Source organism: Nycticebus coucang, chromosome 19 (genome assembly GCF_027406575.1).
Source record: "Nycticebus coucang isolate mNycCou1 chromosome 19, mNycCou1.pri, whole genome shotgun sequence".
Classification (NCBI taxonomy): domain Eukaryota; kingdom Metazoa; phylum Chordata; class Mammalia; order Primates; family Lorisidae; genus Nycticebus; species Nycticebus coucang.
Window position 1 is genome coordinate 55,011,787 of NC_069798.1, and position 26,682 is coordinate 55,038,468.

A 26,682-nucleotide genomic window follows, 5' to 3' on the forward strand; every position below is an offset into this window, starting at 1 on the left:
AAATATGCAAATATCCTTTCCCATTGTGTAGATTATCTCTTTGCTTTGGTTGTTGTCTTCTTAGCTGTGCAAAAGCTTTTCAGTTTAATGAAGTCCCATTTATTTATTTTTGTTATTGTTGCAATTGCCATGGCAGTCTTCTTCATGAAGTGTTTCCCCAGGCCAATATCTTCCAGTGCTTTTCCTATGTTTTCTTTGAGAATTTTTATTGTTTCATGCCTTAAATTTAAGTGCTTTATCCATCTTGAATCAATTTTTGTGAGTGGGGAAAGGTGTGGGTCCAGTTTCAGTCTTTTACATGTGGATATCCAGTTCTCCCAACACCATTTATTGAATAGGGAGTCTTTCCCCCAAGGTACGTTCTTGTTTGGTTTATTGAAGATTAGGTGGTTGTAAGATGTTAGTTTCATTTCCTGGTTTTCTATTCGATTCCAAGTGTCTATGTCTCTGTTTTTGTGCCAGTACCATGCTGTCTTGACCACTATGGTTTTGTAGTACAGACTAAGATCTCGTATGCTGATGCCCCCAGCTTTATTTTTATCACTAAGAACTGCCTTAGCTATACGGGGTTTTTTCCGGTTCCATACAAAACGCAGAATCATTTTCTCCAAATCTTGAAAGTACGATGTTGGTATTTTAATAGGAATGGCATCGAGTAGGTAGATTGCTTTGGAAAGTATAGACATTTTAACAATGTTGATTCTTCCCATCCATGAGCATGGTATGTTCTTCCATTTGTTAGTATCCTCTGCTGTTTCCTTTCTGAGGATTTCATAATTTTTTCTATAGAGGTCCTTCACCTCCTTCATTAGGTATATTCCTAGGTATTTCATTTTCTTCGAAACTATGGTGAAGGGAGTTGTGTCCTTAGTTTCTCATCTAGACTGTTATTGGCATATACAAAGGCTACTGACTTGTGGACATTGATTTTATATCCTGAAACATTACTGTATTTTTTGATGACTTCTTGGAGTCTTGTGGTTGAGTCTTTGGGATTCTTTAAGTATAAGATCATGTCGTCAGCAAAGAGGGAGAGTTTGACCTCCTCTGCTCCCATTTGAATTCCCTTTATTTCCTTGTCTTGCCTAATTGTATTGGCTAGAACTTCCAGCACTATATTGAATAGTAAAGGGGACAGAGGACAACCTTGTCTGGTTCCAGTTCTAAGAGGAAAAGCTTTCAGTTTTACTCCATTCAGCAAAATATTAGCTGTGGGTTTGTCATAGATAGCTTCAATCAGTTTTAGAAATGTGCCACCTATGCCTATACTCTTCGGTGTTCTAATTAGAAAAGGATGCTGGATTTTATCAAATGCTTTTTCTGCATTTATTGAGAGGATCATATGATCTTTATTTTTGCCTCTGTTAATACGGTGGATAACGTTTATGGACTTTTGTATGTTAAGCCAGCCTTGCATCCCTGAGATGAAACCTATTTGATCATGATGTATGACTTTTTTGATGATGAGCTGTAATCTATTGGCTAGGATTTTGTTGAGAATTTTTGCATCTGTATTCATGAGTGGAATTGGTCTGAAATTCTCCTTTTTGTTTGGGTCTTTTCCTGGTTTTGGTATCAGAGTGATCTTTGTTTCATAGAATGTGTTGGGGAAGATTCCTTCCTCCTCAATTTTTTGAAATAATTTCTGCAGTACAGGAATAAGCTCTTCCTTGAAGGTTTGATAGAATTATGGTGTGAAGCCATCTGGACCAGGGCATTTTTTGGTTGGAAGCTTTTTTATTGTTTCTTTAATCTCAGTGCTTGAAATTGGTCTGTTCAGGAGCTCTATTTCTTCCTGGCTAAGTCTAGGGAGAGGGTGTGATTCCAAATATTGATCCATTTCTTTCACATTGTCAAATTTCTTGGCATAGAGTTTCTGGTAGTATTCAGAGATGATCTCTTGTATCTCTGTGGGATCAGTTGTTATTTCCCCTTTATCATTTCTGATTGAGGTTACTAGAGATTTTACTTTTCTATTTCTAGTTAGTCAGGCCAATGGCTATTTTATTTATTTTTTTTAAAAAACCAACTCTTTGTTTCATTAATTTTCTGAATAGTTCTTTTGTTTTCAATTTCATTGATCTCTGAGTTGATTTTGGATGTTTCTTTTCTTCTACTGGGTTTAGGCTTAGATTGTTCTTCTTTTTCCAATTCCATAAAATAGCTTGTGAGTTTGTTGATGCGCTCTCTATTTTTTGAATGTAGGCATCTAAAGTGGTAAATTTGAGGAGGAATTTCTTAACAAAGCAGCAAAAGCACAATCGATAAATAAAATATGGATGGATCTCATTACATCCTTCATTGAAGGATGTGGTAGGTAAACTGACTGAGAGTAGATATTTTCAATGACTCAGATAGACAGGATCAATATGTAGAGTAACAAGAGGCTCTTGCAAATCAAAAAGAGAAAAATCCAGGGCGGCACCTGTGGCTCAGTCGGTAAGGCGCCGGCCCCATATACTGAGGGTGGTGGGTTCAAACCTGGCTCCGGCTGAACTGCAAACCAAAAAATAGCTGGGCGTTTTGGTGGGCGCCTGTAGTCCCAGCTACTCAGGAGGCTGAGGCAAGAGAATCGCTTCAGCCCAGGAGTTGGAGGTTGCTGTGAGCTGTGTGATGCCATGGCACTCTACCGAGGGCGATAAAGTGAGACTCTGTCTGTACAAAAAAAAAAAAAAAAGAGAGAAAAATCCATTAAAAAATGGGCAAAGGGACTCGGTGCCTGTGGCTCAAGTGGCTAAGTTGCCAGCCACATACACTTGAGCAGGTGGGTTTAAATCCAGCCCAGGCCCGCCAAACAACAATGATGGCTGCAACCAAAAAAATAGCCGGGTGTTGTGGCAGGAGCCTGTAGTCCCAGCTACTTGGGAGGCAGAGGCAGGAGAATTGCTTAAGCCCAGGAGTTGGAGGTTGCTATGAGCTACAATGCCATGGCACTCTACCCAGGGTGACAGCTTGATGCTCTGTCTCACAAAAAAAGAAAAAGAGAAAAAGAAAAAAATGGGCAAAGGATACAAACTGTTTCAGAAGGGAAAACTTAAGGAGATGACTAACAAAAATACTCTGGCTGATTTATAAATTAGAGAAGTGGAAATTAAACCAACAATTAGACACCAACTATAAAGGTATAAACCTATTAACTGCCTTAAATGAGAAAACTGGACAGTACAGAGAAACGGTAGGAACCAGCATCCCTGGGGATACAGACTGGGGCAGTCACTCTGGTGAGCAGTCAGGTTGGGTGGACCCAGACTAAGTGGGTGTGTGCCTTATGGTCCAGCAATTTCGCTTACGTATCTGAGCCCAATCTTCACGTTGCTCTGTACAGTAACAGGAATGGGGAGTTGATCACGGTGCATTCGTGTGGGTTGGAGTCATCTGTGTGTCCATCATGTGGGGAATAGCTAAATCAAAGGTTATTCTACTGTGCCTGGAAGCCCTGGACTACACGTGCACCTTACCGTCATAAAATAGTAAAAGATGTAGCACTGAGCAATGTATGTAATAAAACAGGATATTAGAGGCACAGAACCGTTCATATAAATGACAAGACAAGAACACTTACACAGCAGAGGGTACACAGCGAACATGTGGGGGCTGCATTTAGGAAAGGGAAAGGAAGAGATGAAAAAAGGTGAAAAGAAATGAATTTTGAAAATAAAGGAAAATGGAAATACTTACACAGGAACAAACAGAAGCCGGACTTGGCAGGAGCAGAGCTGAGAATGCCACCAACTGGGGAGCTTCATCACCCACCTTTCTGCTCTGAAGATTACCCAAAAAAACTCTTTCCAGAGTAAGGTCCCATAAAACGAGATACAATTTTTTGCAAGACATGAGCATTTGTGGGGTAGAAAGCAAAGAAACCAAACCCTTCATCTTTTTAAGCAATGGTTGACAGACTGGTGGTCCCCTTCACCACCGTGACAGAGGCTGCGTGCGTACGGTGCCAACAGTGGCAGCTGGGCAGATCGGTCTCTCTTCTTTTTTTCTGTCACGTAGGTTTGACAGGTTGGAAACATGGAACTCAGTGCTTACACATTCATTTAAAAGTGACACGAGGCTCATTTCCCAAACTTCTTTTGCTTTGAAATTCAGTGTATGACTCCATGGGGGAAGCTGGGGAGCAATGTTCTCAACGGACACCTGGACAGGCTGGGATCGTACAGTGAGTGCCTCTCTGCCCGCGCTCTTGAGGAGCGCTTCCGAGGATGGTACTGCACGCTTCACATGCTGCAGGAGAGTGTGGGGCTGCAAGGCTTGCTCTTGAAGGGTAAGTGAATGTCATGATATGGAACAATATACAATTCCATCGATGGCTTTTCTTTCTTTCTTTCTTTTTTTTTTGAGATAGAGTCTCAAGCTGTCGCCCTAGGTAGAGTGCTGTGATGTCATAGCTCACAGCAACCTCAAGCTCTTGGGCTTAAGCTATTCTCAGCCTCCCAAATAGCTGGGACTATAGGCACCTGCCACAGTGCCTGGCTATTTTTTGTTGTTGCAGTTGTCATTGTTGTGTTAGCAGGCCCAGGCCAGGTTCGAACCCACCAGCTTCGGTGTTCTGGGGCTGGCACCGTAACCACTGTGCTACGGGTGCCGAGCCACGATGGCTTTTCTTAATTAAAAAAAGAAACAAACCAAAAAGCTATCATGATGTTTTGCAAAAAGTGAAAACTAAATTTTATTTTTATTTATTTATTTTTTTGAGACAGATTCTCACTCTGGCACCTTATCCTGATAGAGTGCCATGGTATCATAGCTTTCAGCAACCTCAAACTCTTGGGTTCGACTGAGCCTCTTGCCTCAGTTTTTCTCGTTTTTAGTAAAGATGGGGGGGGGAGTCTTGCTCTTGCTCAGGTTAGTCTTGAACTCCTGAGCTCAAGCAATCCACCTGCCTCACCCTCCCAGAGTGCTAGGACTACAGGTTTGAGCTACTGTGCCTCGCCTTAAAACAATTTTTTAAATAGTTAGCAGAAACCAGCTCAGTGTCTTCTGAGTGTGGGGTCTTAGCTGAGGCACTTGTTCACAAACCACACTGGCCTTGAGATGCTCCTTCTTGTACGCTGCCTAGTGTGGGACCTCTGCAGGACCGTCATGGGGAATCCAGGGCTGGGCCCCGGCCAGCCACTTCAGTAGCAAATCCTGTAGATGCTTTTTGAGTTCTTCGGTGCCCTCTTCTGTCCCTGTCAGGCTCAAGTGCTGCTGGGACTGTCCTGTCCTTGGGGTTTCAAGGGCACTCATTGTTCTCCCAGGCTAAATCCTTGCTCTGCATCTTGCTGTCATGGAACCACATCATCGTGTAGGAGAGTGTGGGTCAAACCCGGGAACTTAAAACACAGTTTACGAACCCTATCACCATCAGTAATTTTTTTTTTCCCCACACAGGGCAGGATGTAAGACATCATCACTTTAGCCTTAACCCCTTTGCCAGAAACAGAGCTCTAAACACAAATTCGAGGTAATCCTAGCAGATAGGAATGTTTTCATGAAAGTCATGTCCCAAGTCAGTTGACCAAGGTCGCAGGGTTCACTATCTTCAAAGCATGTTAATCCTTTCCCTGCTACAAACAAACCAACCAACCAAGCTAGGGAAGGCTTGACTTCTTAAGAAACGCAAAGATATTATGCAAACGACATTAGTAGTTGGCTAATAACAAATGCGTAAAATCACAATAAAAACTCCAGCTTTCTGATACGAATGTTATAAACAATTTTACACTGGTTAACTGTAGAGATGGGGAGATTATCACCAAGTTCCATTTGTCCGCTGAGGAAGGGGGCAGTGATTTTTTTTGAGGGTTTAATCATGTGTACAAATGTGATTTTCAAAGCAGATTAATGGTTTTGATATCAGAGCAAAAGGTCAGGCCTACACAATCCCACAATTTAATATGTTTAGAAGAACCATCCCAGACATTTTTATTTATAATTTGATGTTTTCTTTATTGGCACAGTCATTATAATGATTGCTTTTATTTATTAATAAAATCTGTACTTGATTTATTGGATCTTGCTACCAAGAAATGGCAACTTGGAAATTGTATTAAAAACTGTAGGAGAGTCAACTCTTAATGACCTCTAATATGGAAGAGGGAGCACTGGGGCAGATTATCCAAAAGTAACAGCTGCTTTTTAAATATCAGCCACATTAAGCCTCAGGGTATATTTTAATTTAAGTGTGGGTGCATCTGATGCTCTGGCAATTCCCGGGAGCCACTCTGTAATGGAAAAGCCATCTCTTGAGAAGTTAGAAAGCGTTTCTACTTCCAACGCTCTGCTCTTCCCTCTCCCAGGCTGCCTACTTGCCAGCAGCCTTCCCTGGCAATGATCATGCAAACATGCTGTGAACACTGACATGAAAGCACCTTGTCGCATTGTGTTTCCCAGGATGGAGCCGAGTACAGCGTGGGCGTGTGTGTCCCTGATTCCTGTGCCGAAGAGGATGTGGCTGTGATGTCTCAGCTGGGTAGGTACGGACAGAAGAATACCCAGTGGAACTATCGCCTCATCATGAAGTTAGAAAACCCCCCATTCCTTAGAACCAAGGAAGGCAATTCCTTCAGGACTGATGCTACCTTTTGTCCTGATCAATCCAAAAAACCGAGACTAAAGGAGTTTCGGGGAGCTCAGGAAGTGCTGGAATGGAAATGGTGGTAGGCAGGAAGGAAGAGAAGGGTAATGGGGAGGAGGCAGAAGCTGAGTCTTTATGTAATGCAAGTTTAAAGTTTAACAGTGTTCTCACACTCACGGCTGCCTGGTGAGGCCTGCAGAAAGGAGGTGGGTGGGGTCTGGTGTCTGTATTGTGAGTGTTCTGTGCTCTGGCCCATGTGTGGCAGTCTGTCACCTGCCAAGTCCTCAAGGCCATTCTGAACCAGGATTGTGTGAGTTCAGTGTGTTGTAAGGGATTAGTGTTAAGAGCCCAGTATTTGATCCTGGTTGTCACCTCCCCAGCTGTGTGATCCTGGGCCAATCACTTAATCTCCCCAAGCTTCAATCTCTTCCTCTGGCCAGGAAAGGGTGGGTCCAGCCTGGCTCTAATGCTCTATGGCCTTATAATCCCTCTGTCCTTAGATATGCAGAAGGAATACACTTTAGTCTCCATGGAAACTGGTTTGACTTCCTCTAAGTCTTTCAAAATTTTCCAAACAAGAGCTTTAAAGCCCAAACTGTTGGCCACCCGTGTCTTTTATATTTATTCCGGTCATCTAAATCTGAACTAACTTGATGTATTAGTAGGAGTTCTTTAAAATGTTGATATTGCAGTTCATTTTTGACAACCTTAAATTGTCCACTGAATTTGTGAAGATTCCTACTGCTTTGGGTGCGTTATCTATCTGGCCAAGTAGTTCATGTGTTGCCAACCCCCCCCACCAGATTGTTATAAATTAAATTCAAATTTTAATTCTTGTTGGATATACCCTAACTATCCTACAAAAGACAAATTTGCAGAGTTATTGTTAAGTTAGCGTTTTAAGAGAATAAGTGACTTCCTATGTCTAATGAGTTAATGGTCCTGCTTATTTAAGAGATCTATCAACTATCCTAGTTTTCAGACTAATGTTAAGCTTACTAGCAGGAGTTGGCACTGTAATAAAGTGGAATATTAGAAATAATGATCAATACAAAGGTATTTTGTGAAAGTCGCCTTCTCGCTGAGGAAGCGGAAGAAGAAAAGTTGGAGAGCTGAGTTGACATGGGTGGATGTATTAGTGGAATTTAGCTTTTGCTGCCAAAGCATTTCTCCAGCTTCTGCACAGAGGCAGTGGATAGAAACCGAAGGTCTTTGCCCAGGGGAAAAAGGTTCCCATCTGGAAAAGATTTGTCAGCTATTCCTTAAAGCTTTTTGATGGAGTTGCCAATATTTCCTCTACAGATGTGGGGGTGACCAGCTCAGCAATACCAGGCGGAAGCTGTTTGCACAGACTTGACTCCACCAGAGCAGGAGAGCAGGCAGACAGTAGATGGGCTGAGAACAAACCGGCCAGCATTGCAGGAGCGGGGAAGACCCTGAGCAGGTCAGAACATACTGCTTTTGGCCAAAGGTGAGGGTAGAGTACTCCATAGTCATTGTCAAAGAATGTTATAAAGTTTCATCCAACAGACTTTATATGAGTTCCTGAGAATAAAAATGTATCAACTAGAGTGTTTAGGCCAGGGGAGGTGGCTCATACCAGCTCATAGGTTTGAGACCAGCCTGAGCAAGAGTGAAAAAATAGCCATCTCTAAAAAAATAGCTGGGTATTGTGGCAGGCACCTGTAAGTCCCAGCTACTTGGAAGGCTGAGATAAGAGAATCGCTAAAGCCCAAGAGTTGGAGGTTGCTGTGAGTTATGAGGCCATAGAACTTTACTGAGGGTGACAAAGTAAAGGGTGACTCTGTCTCAAATCCCCCCCCCAAAAAAAACACACACAAAAAAAACTGGAGTGTTCAGAGTCTAGATTAGATTAAACTTGAGCACAATGACTGTGAAACTCAGTGATTGGCCGTTTCCCTAAACATCTAGATCCCTTATTTTGGTGCCACTCACTACAATCATGTCTCGGGGCTGCTGTAACAAATGACCACCAACTGGGTGACTTGAAACAACAGAAATTTACTCTCACAGTTGTAGAGACTGAAAGTCTGGAGTCAAGATGTTGATGAGATGGGTTCCTTCTGGAGGCTCTGAGGGAAGAGTCTGTTCTGGCTCTCTGTGGTTGGTGATGGCTGCCAGGAGCTCTTGGCACTCTTTGGCCTGTAGATATGTCACGCCAATCTCTACCACAGTTGACATGTGGTGTTCTTTCTTACGTCTCTCTGTGTCCAAATTTCCTTCTTATGAGGACACCAGTCAAACTGGAGTTAGGGCCCACCCTTACCTCATATAACCTCATCTTATGTCGATTACATCTGCAAACACTCTATTTCCAAATAAGGTCAGGTCATGTTTATAGGTACCGTGGATTAGGACTTGAACTTTTTTTAGAGAAACACATTCAACCCAGAACACCACCTGGGATCTACCTCCTAATCTGGCTAGATGATCCAAGTTTCCTGAAATGCACCAGGAAGCTGGCAAGATGGTGACTCACAGCCACTTAGCCTAGGCCCTGCAAGTATAGCAAACTTGACAAGCGTCAGACAAATCCTGCTGAAGTTTAATTGTGAGGAAAGTGACATCTGATCAAAGGAACTGCACCAAGAGCTGAAAAAGTAGGGGCTTATTTTAAGGGGTCGTTTAACACAGAGTTGGCAGATTTCACTCAGACACAGCCCTGAAGGGTGACTTACTTCCATTCTCAGAACTTACTGTAAGTCTGTCCCATCAGAAACTTTATAATATTTTATGATGATCACACTGTTCCTATTTGTAGTGCCCAAAAGCAGTGAATTCTGAACTGCTTAGAATCAATAACATTCTTTCCAATAAGTAAAGTAACAGTAACAGCATAACGGGCCTTTAAATAAGCTTAAAACGATCTTCTTTCTTACACTCTGTTAGGCTAAGTTTTCCTTGCTTGCCTGTTAGAATGACCAGGTCTAGCTGGCAGGACAGTGGTGCCAGCACTGCACAGGAGGACTCCCCGCAACTCTCTTGGTGAACTCCCTGGGCTGATAGGGACAGTTGGGCTCTTTCAATGGTAAATCCTTGAATTACCCACAGAATTGCCTGTCCGACTATGACTATGAAAATTCTTACCCACAGAATTGCCTTTCCGACTAAGCATTCAAAAGGAATCCAAACCATTTTACAGAATACCATTTTCTATTTTCAATTTAATTCAGAAAATACTTATTGAGCAATTTCATATCTGGCCTTTGTAGGAGACATTACATATATGCTCTGGGGGGCAGATTCAAACAATTGGGAGTCACTTATTTCAAAAAACCTACAATTTAGTCAGGGAGAAGAATATGTGTGCCTGCTTTTAGGACACAGTCAGGAAAGAAATGTTCAGTCTCACCTGAGGGCTGGGGATGGCTATGTAAAATCAGAGGCATTGTGGGACGTGGGGGAGGGAGGACTTTACAGAGAGGGCTCGAGCTGGCCTTGTGTTAGTGAAGAGGTCCGGGTGGGGTGAGAAATGTGGCAGGGGGGAGAGATCCAACAGAGGTTTTCCATAAAAGTTTTGTATTTTACCATGTAGACCTGGAATCTGGCACAGTGTAGATCCGGATTTTCCAACTGTTTTTATCTCACGGCACACTTGAACCTATAGTTAAACTTCCACACTATCTATGTTGATCAAAAAAAGAATATACTTACAGTGCTTTGAATATCTTTCAAAAATAATTTAATTAATGATCTTTAAAAATTTTCATGGCACACCAGTTGAAAATCACTGGTGTAGACACTTGAGACTGATCGAATGTGTATAGGCCAATTGGACTTACGTACAATGGCAGGATTTCGAACCAGGATGTGGTTGGCACACACACACGCACACACACACACACACCACTTGATTCCTTTAAAATTAGAAATAGGATTTCCGAGGGAAGCAGACATGTGCTGGCTGGCCAGTATGCTTCTTTTCCAGTGGAAGTGTTTATTTGGAAGATTCAAATCTAACGGGAAGTAGCTTTGAGGAACATCAGTTCAGAGCAAATGGCATTGGATTGTGAGGACTTCTGCTGCCAGGCGCACTGTGGGGACTGGCTAGTAACCTGGACCAAGCACTCCCATTCTTGGCCAGGGATCAGGATACACGGACAGCACTTCTTGTTTCCACCCTTCATGGCTTACAATTCAGAATCATGATTAATCACGTTATTAATCTTTCATCAGACTTCTTGGATATTTCTGAAACCCTCAGGTCATTAATTCATGGGAACTGTGAAAGTTGGAGGTGGAATGGATATTAGAAAACACTGTGTCGGGCGGCGCCTGTGGCTCAGTGAGTAGGGCGCCGGCCCCACATGCCAAGGGTGGCGGGTTCAAACCCAGCCCTGGCCAAACTGCAACAAAAAACAGCTGGGCGTTGTGGCATGCGCCTGTAGTCCCAGCTGCTCGGGAGGCTGAGGCAAGAGAATTGCATAAGCCCAAGAGTTAGAGGTTGCTGTGAGCTGTGTGACGCCACGGCACTCTACCCGAGGGCGGTACAGTGAGACTCTGTCTCTACAAAAAAAAAAGAAAACACTGTGTCCAGCTCATCCTTCCTTGTTACACGGATGAGGAAATGAGACCCAGAGAAGTTGAGTGACTTGCCCAGGGTCACACAGCAAGCTCTGAATCCAAGTCTAGGCAATGTGGTGTGGTGAGATGAGGCAGCACAAGGAACACCCAACATTTATTAAACTCTTACTGCATGCCAGGCACTGTTCTAAGTGCTTTACAGTTACAGGGTCAGTTCTCATAACAACCCTATGATGTAGGTACTATTATTATCCCTATTTTCCCAGGAGGGGAAATGGTGTCACCATCCTGGTTCTCATAGTGTGCTCCAAGTCTGGTAGTAGGAACATGTGAGAATTTATTAGAAATGGAAAGTCTTAGGTCCTGCCCCAGACCTCCTGGATCAGAAGTCTGTAGGTAGGGGAGGCGGACAGCAGTCCATTTACCAGGCCTTCCAGTTCATTCTGAGGCTTGCTAGTTTGAGACACTGCCCTAGTCCTACGGAAAAGATCTCCACAGTTTCTGCCAGTTTCTTCATCAGCTGTGTCTGAAGTTGATGTTTCCTTCTTTGCTTCAATTTAGATGGTACCTTTCCCTGACTGTGGGCTTCCATTATGTTTTTTCATCTTACATTGCATCTCTCTGTCTTGGGAGGACATGTTCACAAATAAATTTGAGCCAGTAGTGGCACATTTTTTTTTTTTTTTTTTTTTGTGGTTTTTGGCCGGGGCTAGGTTTGAACCTGCCACCTCCAGCATATGGGACCGGCGCCTTACTCCTTGAGCCACAGGCGCCGCCCAGTAGTGGCACATTTTTATGTTTGTCCTTCCTAGTGCTGTGCCCTGGGATTTGGGAGTAGGCTAAGAATTCTGGGGACCCATGTCCAATCCCAGCTGGGCTAAGAGTTCCTAGTTCTGTGCAAATAATTTGCCCCATCTGTAAATCAGACATATTAAAATCCCTTTGCTCTTTTGAAATTTTGTTTTGAAATAATAATTATGAAAGCAAAATATATAAAGCATTATTGCAAATTAAAGTATTATAATCTTTTTCTTTCCCGGTAGATATTTTAAGATTCAGAAATACTTCATTTTTGACCCCTTCCCTGTCTCTCTTTACAAAAAATTCTTCCTTCTCATCTGGTGGGAGTATGACCAGAGGTGCTGCTGGTATGTTCCCCCTGGACACGTTTGCTGCCGTGTGTCTGTGAGTACGGGCATCTGAGGGACCTGGTTGGGATATTATCTGTTAGTCCTGTTTTTACCAACACCCCCTCATTGACTGCATTTACACATATAATTTCATTCTTTGAATGTCTGCCCAGTGCTGCCTGTTTGCAGGGTATTACAGTCTGAATGTTTGTGTCTCCCCAAAATTCACATTGAAACCTAACCCCCAATGTGATGGTATTAGGAGCTGGAGCCTCTGAAAGGTGATTAGATCACAAAGGTGGAGCCTCATGAATGGGATCAGTGCCTCTTTATAAGGGACCTTAGAGAGCTCCCTAGCTGCTTCTACCAGGCAAGAACACAGCTAGAAGGCGCCATCTGTGAACCAGTAAGCGGGCCCTCACCAGACACTGAATCTACCTGCACCTTGATCTTAGACTTCTCAGCCCCCCCCAGAACCATGAGATATAAATAAATGTCTGTTGTCTGTAAATTATCCAGTCTTTGGTGTTTTATTCTAGCAACTTGAGCAGACACAGGGAGATCACCATTTACCTTAAACAAGAAAATGATAAGGGGTTCAAGGGGAAGGCTGGACACACCCAGATGTGATTTGGTTTCAGAACTACTGAGGGATATGTCCCGTCCCAGAATACAGTAGAAGTATTTAGAGTTGACCACTCATGGGACTGTGACAAGCCGGTCAACATACAGAAGTGGTCAACATGAGGAACTAGACCTACAGTACTATTATGGACATGTGGAACATGTCCCATCTATGAAAATTAGGTCAAGTTGAGGAGGTGGTGAGTGCAGGGAGGTGTCTGGTGCCTGCCGATTCCTAGCCAGCATGTGACCACTGAAGACTAATTTGTTTAATCTGAGGCATGGCCTCTCCTTCTACAGCAATCTTGCTCGTTGCTTCTTTACATCTTGGACCATTCCTTAGGGCACATTAAATAGGGATAGAATCCTGGGTCCTGACTCTTGAATAATTTGATGTTTTTGTCCTGAGCAATTCATTTATCTTGCCCCTAGCAAAAAATCAAACATCCTCGTATGTTCCCTCACCCTCTCACCAGCATCAAGTGCCACTGCCTTTATTAAAATGAGAACCAATTTGATAGGTGAATAAATTGGTTTAATTTACATCTTTAAAAGACTGGTAGTGAGATATTTTTCTTTCCTAAATTTATCTGCCATTTATATATATTTTTTTGTAAATCATATCCTCCACACCCTTTTCTGTGTGTGTTAGTTGGGTTCTTATTGATTTTTAAGGCTCATGATTTACATAAAGGATATTTATCTTTAGTCATATCAGCTACAAAGTCATGTCATCTTCTTCAGTTTTTTTTTTTGCAGTTTTTGGCTGGGGCTGGGTTTGAACCCACCACCTCTGGCATATGGGACCAGTGCCCTACTCCTTGAGCCACAGGACCGCACAGTTTTTTGTTTTTTTTTTTTTTGAGACAGAGTCTCACTATGTTGCCCTCGGTAGAGTGCTGTGGCTTCAGCTCACAGCAACCTCAAACTCTTGGAGTTAAACAATTCTCTTGCTTCAGCCTCCCAAGTAGCTGGGACTATTGGTACCCACCACAATGCCCGGCTATTTTTTGGTTGTAGTTGTCACTGTTGTTTGGCAGGCCCGGGCTGGACTCAAAACCCCCAGCTCTGGTGTGTGTGGCTGATGCCCTAGCTGCTGAGCTACAGGTGCCACGCCAGTTTTTTGTTTTTTTTTTGTTAATTTGCAATTTTCAAAACAACTATAATAAGGAGTTATGTGAAATCCGTTCATATTTTCCTTTGTAGCTTTTTCTTTTTTTTTTTATTAAATTATAGCTATATACATTAATGCAATCATGTACAATGTGCTGGTTTTATATACAATTTGAAATATTTTCATTGAACTGATTAACATAGCCTTCATGGCATTTTCTTAGTTATTGCATTCAGACATTTATATTCTACAGTTAGTAAGTTTCACCTGTACCCTTCTTTTTTTTTTTTTGTAGAGACAGAGTCTCACTGTACTGCCCTCGGGTAGAGTGTCGTGGCGTCACACGGCTCACAGCAACCTCTAACTCTTGGGCTTATGCGATTCTCTTGCCTCAGCCTCCCCAGCAGCTGGGACTACAGGCGCCCACCACAACGCCCGGCTATTTTTTGGTTGCAGTTTGGCCGGGGCTGGGTTTGAACCCGCCACCCTCGGCATATGGGGCTGGCGCCCTACTCACTGAGCCACAGGCGCCGCCCACACCTGTACCCTTCTAAGATACACCGTAGGTGTAGTCCCACCAATTACCCTCCCTCCAGCCATCCTCCCTATCCCCTCTCCTCCGTTGCCCCTTTCCCCATAATGTTGTGCTACGATTGGGTTATAACTTTCATGTGAAAGCTATAAATTAGTTTCATAGTAGGGCTGAGTACATTGGCTACTTTTTCTTCCATTCTTGAGATACTTTGCTAAGAAGAGTATGTTCCAGCTCCATCCATGTAAACATGAAAGAGATAAAGTCTCCATCTTTCTTTAAGGCTGCATAATATTCCATGGTGTACATATACCACAATTTATTAATCCATTTGTGGGTTGATGGGCACTTGGGCTTCTTCCATGACTTAGCAATTATGAATTGGACTGCAATAAACATTCTGGTACAAATATTTTTGTTATAATGTGATTTTTGGTCTTCTGGATATATACCTAGTAGAGGAATTATAGGATCGAATGGCAGATCTATTTTTAGATCTCTAAGTATTCTCCAAACATCTTTCCAAAAGGACCATATTAGTTTGCATTCCCACCAGCAATGTCTCAACATCCACGCCAACATCTCTGGTTTTTGGGTTTTGTGATATGGGCTAATCTTACTGGAGTCAGATGATATCTCAAAGTAGTTTTGATTTGCATTTCTCTGATGATTAAGGATGATGAGCATTTTTTCATTGTCTGTCATTATTTTTATTCTTAGAATGTTATTCTTCACCCTTAAAATTGAGAAATATTTATCTACATAAATACTAAGCGATTTTGTTTTCCGTGGGGCTGTTTTCTCATTTTGGTGTGGTGTGTCTTCTCCCTGCAGGTTCATCACCTTGCTGGGTCTCACCCTTCCTTTGGCTGGAACACTGTATGTGGCAGCCAGGGGGTGGGGGTCAGACTTCAGTACATTGCCAGAACATGAGGCATCTTCGGCCAGCTACGGGAGTCTGCCTTTGAGGGAGGCAGGGAGCTGTGAACAAAGAAACAGGGTCACATGGACACACTGCCTGACCCATCTCTCACTGCCAGACACCCCAAGCAGAGGAAAAAGTAAGCATCTTAATGAAACTAAGACCACCCAAGAGAGGTAACTGGGAACATAACTGCTGGATTCTAGTGAATGTCCAGCAACTTCTAAATGTCAGCGTGGAGGTTGGATCTCCGCTGTTTACAATTCAGTCTTTGTTTACCATCAGTGTGTTAAGGCCAGGCAAGGTCACTAAAAAGGCTGCTTTATTTCTTGGGTACAATTATCCAGTGTGTTTTTGTGCTAATCAAAGACTAGATTAAAATAGAACTTGGGGTTTCACTGTAGTAATTCTCCAAGGGACAGTTCCAGAATCCTAATGTCTATTTTCAGTGTCGTATTTACACACATGACCCATAGAAGCTTTCTGTCATCACCACGGTAAATGATTTATTATATATAAATTGAAACCAGGGGAGTGTGTAACACATGCTAATTCATACAGCAGAGTATGTCAGAGCCAGAAATAGATAACCTAGCATAGTGCAGTGAGAGGCTGGATTTCAGTGGGTCACACTGTGTTATGTTCTAGTAAAAAGTGAAAAGAATTACCTTCAGTTTTGCCTGCCTATTCTATTTGTATCTCTCTCACACACAGATAGCTCGGTCATGCACATAGCTTTAGAACATGTGGAATAATTTTTGGCAGATCCCCCTTAGGTCCACACAAATGTCCTTCCTTACTCCAACTAGGGGGATAAAAAGAAAACAACATTTCAGTGAATGGACCAGAAGAATGTGAGTATACGACACAGTGACCACTGTGGGGTGTGCCCCATGAGGAAGGCAGAGCAGTGCTTTTTCTCAGATCCCATTCAGGTCTTAAGGCAAAATAAAAACTGAAGCAACACCAACAAAAAGCCCCAACACCAAGTGAAACAAAATAAAAGCTGTTCGTGTAAACAGAGATCCAATCTAAGAAGGAGCTGAGAAGGCCTTGAGCAGTGGTTCTCAACCTTCCTAATGCTGTGACCCTTTAAAACAGTTCCTCATGTTGTGGTGACCCCCAAGCATAAAATTATTTTCGTTGCTACTTCATAACTGTAATTTTGTTACTGTTACGAATCATAATGTAAATATCTGATCTGCAGGATGTATTTAGGCGACCTCTGTGAAAGAGTCGTCTGACCCCCAAAGCGGGTCGCAACCCACAGGTTGAGAACTGCTGGAGAGTTCCTGCCATTCTATGGGCCACGTTTTGCCTGGTTTTCAGTGTTTCTCTTTGTCACTGCCAGGGTGTCACAGCTCACAGCAACCTCAAGCTCCTGGGCTCAAGCGATTCTCTTGCCTCAGCCTCCCGTAGTTGGGACTATAGGTGCCTACTCAATGCCTGGCTATTTTTAGAGATAGGGTCTCTTGTTCAGGCTGGGCTCAAACTCCTGAGCTTGAGCAGTCCATCTGCCTTGGCCTCCTAGAGTCCTGGTTTCTATCATAGCCCTATCTGATATTGAGGACGGTTATGAGGGTCTTGCCAAGTCTCAGAATCTCTCAGTTACCTCTCATATGATGTGGTTCTAGCTCCCTGTCCCTGGCCGCTGGCACCTGTAGACAGTTCCATGGTCAGAAAAGGTGGAGAGAGCACATCACAATCCTGTCTCAATTGCCAACTCTGACTTGGTCAAATTATTTGACCTCAGTTTCTACCTGTATAAAATAGGGTCATGTAGTGAAATTTATTGGAGTAATGGAATAAGATGATGTGTACTCACCTCACCCTAGATTTGTTCCTCTTTTTCTCATTCCCTTCAGTTAAGCCAGGAGAGGGAAGAAAGGGCAAGAGCTTTAATTTGCCAAGATCACTTGCCTGGGCTGAACTGACTTCCTGAGTGAGCAGCAGGTAAGCTGGAGGCCAGGGACGAGCTGAGGGCTTTGGAGACACAGCATTGATATTTACCATTGCATTCATCTGTGCTAGGCTAGCCCACAGGGTCCTGAATTTATGGCTAGATTACAGGATTTAGAGCAGACACACGTGGTGTGGTGTCAGGAACTGAAACTTTAGGTTCTTCACCCAAAATGAAACTCTTCACCCAAAATGACACTGAGGCTGTGTTAGCTTAGAGAGGTTTCTTGTTACAGGAGCTCACCCTTTGCTAGTTAAATGGGGAAAATATGAGCAGATGTGTGAGGTTTCCCTGAAGGAAACTAATAACTATGAGTTTTAGCCCCTGGGCATCAGGGCTCTGACCTTGTGGTCTGTGGCCTAAGGTGGCCTCACAGTACTAATAACTGAGAAGCTCCACAGGGCCTGCCAGGTTTTTAAAAGCACTGTCACAGCCAGTTGGGCTCACACTTGGGCATGCAGCAGAACCACCTGGAGGGCTTGTTACTGCACAGATTGCTGGGTCCTAACCCAAAGATTCCGATTCTGTAGGGCTGCTGTGGGGCCTGAGAATGTGCATTTCCAACAAGTTCCCAGGTGATGCCAAAGCTGCTGGCTTGGGGAACCCCACTCTGTGGACCAGTGACCACATGCATTGCTTCTTCCAATCCTCCCCATGTCTCTATGATTTAGAAAACTTTCCATTTGGCTTGTAGCTCAGTGGTTAGGGTGCCGGCCACATACACCCAGGCTGGCAGGTTCGATCCCAGCCTGGGCCTGCTAAACAGCAATGACAACTGCAACAAAAAGATAGCCAGGCATTGTGATGGATGTCTATAGTTCCAACTACTTGGGAGGCTGAGGCAAGAGAATTGCTTAAGCCCAAGTGTTTGAGGTTACTGTGAGCTGTGATGCCACAGCACTCTACTCAGGGCGACACAGTGAGACTCTGTCTCAAAAAACAAAAACAAAAAACAAACCCTTTTCACTTCATAAAATGCACCTTAGAGAGGCAATCTGGACCTGAGTTATTTTCAGAAGACTTTATAAACCACTGATGGTTAAGTTCACCCATGAAGAGACTTTAGATGGGAAAAAAATTAACAACCAAATGCCTAGAGCAGTTGCTTGTGATAGTAGGCATCGGGCCAGACATTCAACATTGTTCTAGAATCCTCACAACAATCCTGCCCAAATTCATGCCCATTCTAAAAGTGAGAAAACTGAGGTCAGAGCCAGTGAAGAACTTAGAGCTCAGGTCCTCTGTCTCTCCACTGCAGCCTGTGGCTTCTCGGGAAGCTGAGGGGGAGCCAGGAGGCAGCAGGTGAGGGAACCTGCTGGCTGCACTGTGCTCACTGCCGATTCCTGGTGAGTGAAGATCCTTCTGAATGAAAAGGGCGAGGGCTGTAGCTTCAGGCAGTGGTGAGTGAAGATCCTTCTGAATGAAAAGGGCGAGGGCTGTAGCTTCAGGCAGTGGGTAACTTACACGGAAGAAACTTCTATTTATGGCTGGAGCTTCAAAATGTTAGGTAATTAAGTTCTTTAACTGAAGAAATTGATTTAGATCACCAGAGTTTGGTAGAAAGACAGATCTCATTTGTAAGTTTTCATTCTGTGAGGACCTGTTAGTGCCCAAAATGTTTAAGGCGCTGAGCTTCGTCCAGGATAAAACAGGAATCTCTTAGAGACGACTTGAGCTTTGGAGGCTTGTGCTTCATAATTCCAGCCACTTGGTTGGCTCTTGGGATAGGTTAAATTAAATTTAAAAGAAAAGGGAATAAATTAAGTAGGTGGTATTAACTATTCTTAAAGTGATAGGGCTTAAAATGCTGGCAGTAATAGCCATGTTCTCGGCCTCTACTGGAAGCGGTCCATAAGATCATCTATAAGATCATCAGCCTTTACTGGAAGTGATCTATAAGATCATCTCATTTGTTCTACGTGAGAGTCCTCTGATTACAAGATTTCCTGTAATTCCTATTCCCTACCCTGAGCTACTGTACCACCTGCCCCTCTATTTTCATGCCTGTACATTGGCCTGTTTGGGCCATTATCTGTTAAGTAGCTTGTTCTTGGGAGTGCACCAGGAATGCTGTTCCAAGTGACATGCTGGTTTCTCATGGACTTCTGTGTTCTTCATCAAACAGGACTGGGATTAAGGGTCAGCATCCTTAGGGCCTGAGCTTGGGCAGTGCATTCTGTGCAAGGCATGAGGGGCAGTAACCTCAGGTCAAGTCTGTTAGGGAGAGTTAAGGTTCAAAGGGAAGGGAGACCAAATATGAAAATCCACAGATAGACAAAGACACAAATATGGAGGCTTGAACTAAGCAGTCCAGGTCAGAGCCAGAGGCCTATGGGCAGTGGCCGAGATCTCTCTGCCTCTTGCTGTGGGGTGGTTGGTTCATGGATAGGTCTGGCTGTCGGGGTGGACAGTAACACCTCTCCTCTTGCCTAGGGATTCTGGGAGCTGTGGCTCATGCTCTGCAGTGCTTTTCTTGGCAGAAGAATGTGCCGGCCATCTGGTCCACAAAAATACCCAGAGGCACCTGCCCGCACTGAATGGCATCCATGTCCTGAGTCTTCTCTGGATCATCTGGGACACACTAGCCAGATGACCATGTGGCTGTCTCTGGGTGTGGAAGGCTGATGAGCCTTTACTCTCACAGCAGTCAGGGGAGAGAGACTCTGGTGTGCTGGGGTCAGGCTTGCCCAGGCATGGGAGGCTGGCAGCATTACCCATGGGCAGCCTCCTTCTGCCTTGGAGACACAGCACATGGCTGTCCATAAATGAGATTTCCAGGCCAGTGTCCAGTGGCTCTTTTAACTCCTCCTAGGTATAGATCAGCACCTGGCTGCCAGGTGGCCGGAGCTGGATTTTCCCTCCTGTCATGATAGGGAATAAGTTAAGTAGATGGTATTAACTATTCTTAAAGGGACAGGGCTTAAAATGCTGGCAATAGTAGCCGAGTTCTCATGATCACTTACTATGGGTCGGCCTCTACTGAAAGTGATCTATACGATCATCTCATTTGTTTTACATGAGAGTCCTATGATTATAAGATCTCCTGTGATTCCTATGCCTTACCCTCAGCTACGGTGCCACCTGCCCCTCTATTGCATGAAGTCAGGAATGAACGTATTTTTCTTCCTGACAAACAGACAAGCATAAACGTGGTGCCCTGGTATTAAGTCAGTGTTTCTCGAACTTGCCCCTATTGCTACCCTCCCATCAATAACAGTGGTACCCTCCAAACACGGGACCGATACCTACAGGTGTCAGAATTGAGGGGAGGGGCTAGTCCAGGGCAGTTGGAAGAATCCTCCCAGGTGATCTGCACCAGTCCACAGACAGTCCACGGGGAGCTGAGGGAGCACAAAGGAGCTCAGAGCCTCCGAATGACAGTTAGGGACCTCAGGCTCCACCTTTTGTCTCTGATCTAAGTTCTCCTTTTAAGTGAATTACAGTGATTCTTTTTTTTTTTTTTTTAGAGACAGAGTTTCACTTTATGGCCCTTGGTAGAGTGCAATGGCATCATACAGCTCACAGCAACCTCCAACTCCTGGGCCCAAGCGATTCTCCTGCCTCAGCCTCCCGAGAAGCTGGGACTACAGGCGCCCACCACAATGCCCGGCTATTTTTTGATTGCAGTTCAGCCGGGGCCGGGCTTGAACCCACCACCCTCGGTATATGGGGCCGGCGCCCTACCGACTGAGCCACAGGTGCCACCAATTACAGTGATTCTTAAAGCACTCTGAACACAACCAAAGGGTGAAGGTGTTCCTCTTGCTTTTTCTGACAAGAGAAGATCACATGATTTTCTTCCATTAAATAAAAGGACACTGCTTATTTATTTATTTATTATTATTTTTTCATATTAATGAATGGAAACATCTTTGACAAGAAAAAAATGTGAGTTATTTGCAACAAAGATGAAGGCCAAATTATTGGTGATCAGTTAGTCAAAGGCAATTCATGATTTTTTTTCTTTTTTTAGATAACCAATTTACTAAATTACTAAAAACAGGTATTTAACAATTTTTATAGTTTACAAGCAGTACTTGGCATGATTTTTACATCTGTAGACTTCTTTGGAGTTCAATGAGGGGTTTTATTTTGTCTTAATAGTCCTTTAAGGAACATTATATTTGTTTTAAATAAAGAGAAAGGGAGTAACTTAGTCTAATGAATATGAGGAATATGAAAATAGCACGTTCCAATGTCAATAAGCAAACGTCAGCATTTCAAGGGATGCTCTATCAGTTTACCTTGATTTGTTACGTATCACAAATAGTTGCTGCTTTGTCAATGCTTTTTTAAAATTTTTATTATTATTTTTTATTGTTAAATCATAGCTGTGTACATTAGGGCAATCAAGGGGTACAATGTGCTGGTTTCATATATAATCTGAAATATTCTCATCAAACTGTTCAACGTAGCCTTCATGGCATTTTCTTAGTTATTGTATGTAGACATTTGTATTCTGCCTTTAGTAAGTTTCACCCATACCCATTCTAAGATGCACCATAGGTGTGGCCCCACCCATTACCCTCCGTCCACCCTAACCTCCCCCCTCCCTTCCCCTTCCTTGGCCCTTTCCTCATAGTCTTGTGCTACAGATAATGTGCTTGAATGGAAAACCAGAGTGCTTAAAAACTCACTTTCTTCTCGGAGTGGGCCGTTCTGCCTCGGGGTTGATACATTTTTCCCGATCAGGTAATAAGGCCAAGCTATGTTACTTCACTGTTGTGCTGGTTGCTGTTAGTTTCAGGATGTGTGTAGATGCATGTTGCCATTCTCACTTTAGTGAGAAAAGCTGAACGGCCCACATTCACTCACCAGGCCTTTCCTCTGTACATTTCTAGGCAGGACTCTTATCAGAAATGGCTCACCTCTGTATCTCTGGTTTATTAACTGAGTAAGGATGGCTCTATGGCATGGACCTCTAACGAAAGTCAATTTTATTCATCAAAATTGTTTATTTCAAAAAAATTGTTTATTTCATTGGTTCTCAAATTCTGGTCCATAGACTGGTACAAATCCATGGTGAAGTTTCCAAGTCTCACGATAGTGACATGGGGAAATTAAGAAAATGGCATGATATTTCCCGAAGTTATGTTAATTTAAATAAACAATCAAGAGTTGAAGTTTCTTGTTTGACCGATGTCAAGCAATGCGTTAAGTGCCTTCAAGTGCTATCTTATTTAATTCTCGTGATATTCCCATGCAGTAGGGACGATTGTTAAATTCCCATTTCTTTTTTTTTTGTACTTAGATAAAATTCATGTAGCATAAAATTAACCAAAGTATAAAGTTTAGTGGCAATTAGTGTATTTTTAATGTTGTAAAACTCGCTCTATCTAGTTCCAAAATATTTTCATCACCTTACCCATTAATATTTTCATCATTTTGCTCCCCAGTTCCTGGAAACCACCACTCTGGTTTCCATCTTTATGCATTTACCCAATCTACCCTGTTTCCCTGACAATGTCTTATTTTAAGGTGTGCTCCCAAAGATGAGCCAGGTCTTATTTTCAGGGGACGTCTTATCTTTCCTGTAAGTAGGTCTTATTTTCGGAGGATGTCTTATTTTTGGGGAAACAGGGTAGATATAGCATGTATATGGAATCACCCAATGCGTGGCCTTGTGTACCCCACTTCTTTCACTCAGTGTGGTGTTTTTGAGGTTCACCCACGTTGTAGTATATATCCACATTTCATTCCTTTTTATGGCTGAGTAATATCCATTATGTGAATACAGAGGCCAAGACGTTTGAAGTACCAAACTTCCAAGAAAACCATAAATAAATGTCAAGACTACATATCTCACACCTGGATTGGTCTGGGGCCAGGAAATTCTGTGCTTAACTTTTTTTTTTTTTTTTTTGAGACAGAGTCTTACTTTGTCGCCCTTGGTAGAGGACCATGGCCTCATAGCTCACAGCAACCTCAAACTTTTGGGCTCAACAGATTCTCTTGCCTCAGCCTCTGGAGTAGCTGGGACTACAGGTGCCCACCACAATGCCCGGCTATTTTTAGAGACAGAGGTCTTGTTCTTGTTCAGGCTGGTCTCCAACTCGTGAGCTCAGGCAATCTACCCGCCTCAGCCTCCCAGAGTGCAGGATTACAGGCGTGAGCCACTGCGACCAGCCTAACTTCTGTCAGTGGTTCTCAGAGAGTAGTCATCTGGAACTTGGTAGAAATGTAAATCCTTGGGTGCTTCCCCAAACCCACTGAATCAGAGACCCTCTTGGGTTGGGATCAGCGATCTAGGCTGTCACAAGCTCTCTGGGTGATCCTGATGTTCATAAAGTCTGAGAAGCTCTGTGTGAGTCCAGGTGGGAAGAGCTGAGGCAGATCCTTACACGTGTCTAGGGACAAAAAATAAATACTTTTCTTTTTTTCTTTATCTCTATTTGCTTTCAGTTCTCAGTGCCACTCTCTGTGACTTTTTTTTTTGCAGTTTTTGGCTGGGGCCGGGTTTGAACCTGCCACCTACAGTACATGGGGCCGGCACCCTATTCCTTTGAGTCACAGGTACCGCCCCTACTCTCTGTGACTTCTTATCCTTTAGTTTCTATTTTATCATTTAGAACATACACAGCGCTTTCTGGCCCCAGACTAGTGCAGGTGTGAGATATGTAGTCTTTATGAATTTGTAATTTCCTAGGATGTTTGGTATTTCACTAGCCTTGGACTGTGTTTTAGTTATCTCAGGGCTGACCCAATGGCTTCTCTGTCCTTTTATTTAAAATTGTCTTTCAAACAACGGAACTATTACTAATAATGATGCCTGGTATTGCTATTATGCTAAGAGTTTGAAATCTCTTATCTCATATAATTCTCACAATAAGCCTATAAAGTTAGTACTAACATCATCCCCATTTTTGCAGATGAGAAATTGGATGTTCAGTGAGAAAGTAATTTGCCCAAGTTACACAACTAGTAAGGTTAGAACCACAGCTAAGTATAGTTTGTTTCATGCAGAAAACATGTTTTGACCACTCTGTCACTGATATTTACATGGTAAAGACAAAGATTTGTGATTGTCTTTAAGAATAACTAGTTATGGCTCAGTGCCCATAGCTCAGTGAGTAGTGTGCCAGTCACATACACCGAGGCTGGTAGGTTCGAGCCCAGCCCAGGCCTGACAAACAACAATGACAACTGCAACCAAAAAATAGCCAGTGTTGTGGCAGGTGCCTGTAGTCCCAGTCCCAGCTACTCGGGAGGCTGAGGCAAGAGAATTGCTTAAGCCCAAAGAGTTTGAGGTTACTGTGAGCTGTGATGCCACAGCACTCTACCGAGGGTGACAAAGTAAGACTCTATCTCCAAAAAAAAAAAAAAAACAGAATAACTAGTTGCTGGGTGAAGTGGCTCATACCTGCAATCCTAGCACTTTGAGAGGGTGAGGTGGGAGGATCACTTGAGGCAAGGTGTTAGAGACCAGCCTGGGCAAGAGTTCGAGACAAGCCTAGCAAGACCCTTGCTCTATGAAAAAATAAAAAAATTAGCTGGCAGGGCCATGTGAACCTGGAGTCCCTGCTACTTGGGAGGCTGAAGTGGGAGGATCCCTTGAGCCCAGGAGTTTGAGGTTGCAGTGAGCTATGATGATACCACTACACTCCAGCCTGGGTGACAGAGCAAGACTTGTCTCAAAAAAAAAAAAAAAAAAAAAAAAAGAATAATTAGTTAGTGACTGTTTTGTAATCCTTCCCCACCTCTTGGGCTGGCTTCATCCATCTGTAGTGTGTGATTTTTTATTTTTGCAGCTTTTTGGCCAGGGCTGGGTTTGAACCCGCCACCCTCAGCATATGGGGCCAATACCCTACTCCTTGAGCCATAGGTGACACCTATGTGATTTTCTTTGTTAAAGTCTGCTCAGGACTATGAGTCTCAGCCCCTTGTAACTGGTTATCTAGTTCAGAGCCTGTTTTCCTGCCAGTCCCTCTGGTTATCCTCTCTTTATGAACTTGAAGGCTGGGTGGTGCATGCTGGCACACACAGAAAGACCCAGACTTTGCTTAGCAACCACATTGGCAGAGGGGAAGTCAGATACTCTGAAAAGAAAAGACTGCCCCGATTCCTTCTTTCCTGAAATTAAGAGGAGGCCGGAATCACAATTGGCTGCCCTACTTCCACTTCTTAGCGCTCTCTCTTAGATGTCTCTATAAATTTCGTCCCTATTATAACAAGTGCAACTTGCTGCTTTTCAAAAGAAAATCTGGCCAGCAGAGAATCAAGACATTCTCTAACCCTTCCTGACTCTCCAGAGCTCCCTTGGAAGGTGCCTTCCAAGTCCTGCCTGATACCCACATCTTTGTTTTGCACTAGGAAATACATCTGCTCCTTGGGAAAACTCCCACAAGGATCACTGGGATAAAATGTCAAAAGGCTAGGAAATTCACAGACGTGCTCACCATCAAGTTCTTTAGCTGAACATGCTGAGTAATGACTTTGTTGTCATCAGGATATGTTGGTTAAGAATTCTGTGATCTGGCTCGGCGCCTGTGGCTCAAGCAGCTGAGGCACCAGCCACATATACCTGAGCTGGAGGGTTGGAATCCAGCCCGGGCCTGCCAAACAACAATGACAACTACAACCAAAAATTAGTCGGGTGTTGTGGTGGTGCCTGTAGTCCCAGTTACTTGGGAGGCTGAGGCAAGAGAATCGCTTTAGCCCAGGAGTTTGAGGTTGCTGTGAGCTGTGATGCCACAGCACTCTACCCAGAGTGACAGCTTGAGGTGACAGGTCTCAAAAAAAAAAAAAAAAAAGAATCCTGTGATCTTGGGCAACTCAAAAACCTTCAAGTCTCACTTCCCTGTTAGGGAACAAGGAATGAAAATATCTTTCCTTTTACCTAATAGGACTATTTATTCATCTATCCAATGATTTCCTCAATAGACATTTATTGCAAATAGTTTGGTATGGCTGGCAAAGCAAAAGCCATCTCATTAGCAAAAGTACTTTGAAAATGATGTTCTTCTACAGAAACAGAAGACCTTGACACTATTATTCCAAAATACCAATGTGATAGTCATGAGTATTGTTCACTAAATATTTCTGTCTGCCTTCCAGACACTTAGCAACGTTTCACTTCCTGGCCCCATTGTGGTTGAGTGGGCCAGTCCTTAGTTCTGACCAAGTGGTACCTGGCATTCCATTATGCCAAGGGCTTTAAACTCTTATGCTAGAGCTTTAAACATGTCACTTTTAGACTAGAGTGTTTAATTGCTGGTTTCAGTTGAATTCTTCCATGGTCATTGATGAATTTGAGATGGTGGCAGCTCCATCAGCTTGGATTCCACGGTGAG

At 43.3% G+C, this 26,682-nt stretch overlaps 1 pseudogene; it reads left to right on the forward strand.

Moving 5' to 3' along the window:
• The first annotated feature begins 3,887 nt into the window (after positions 1–3,887).
• Positions 3,888–26,682, forward strand: part of LOC128571721 (O-acyltransferase like protein-like) — a 45,269-nt pseudogene continuing 22,474 nt past the window's right edge.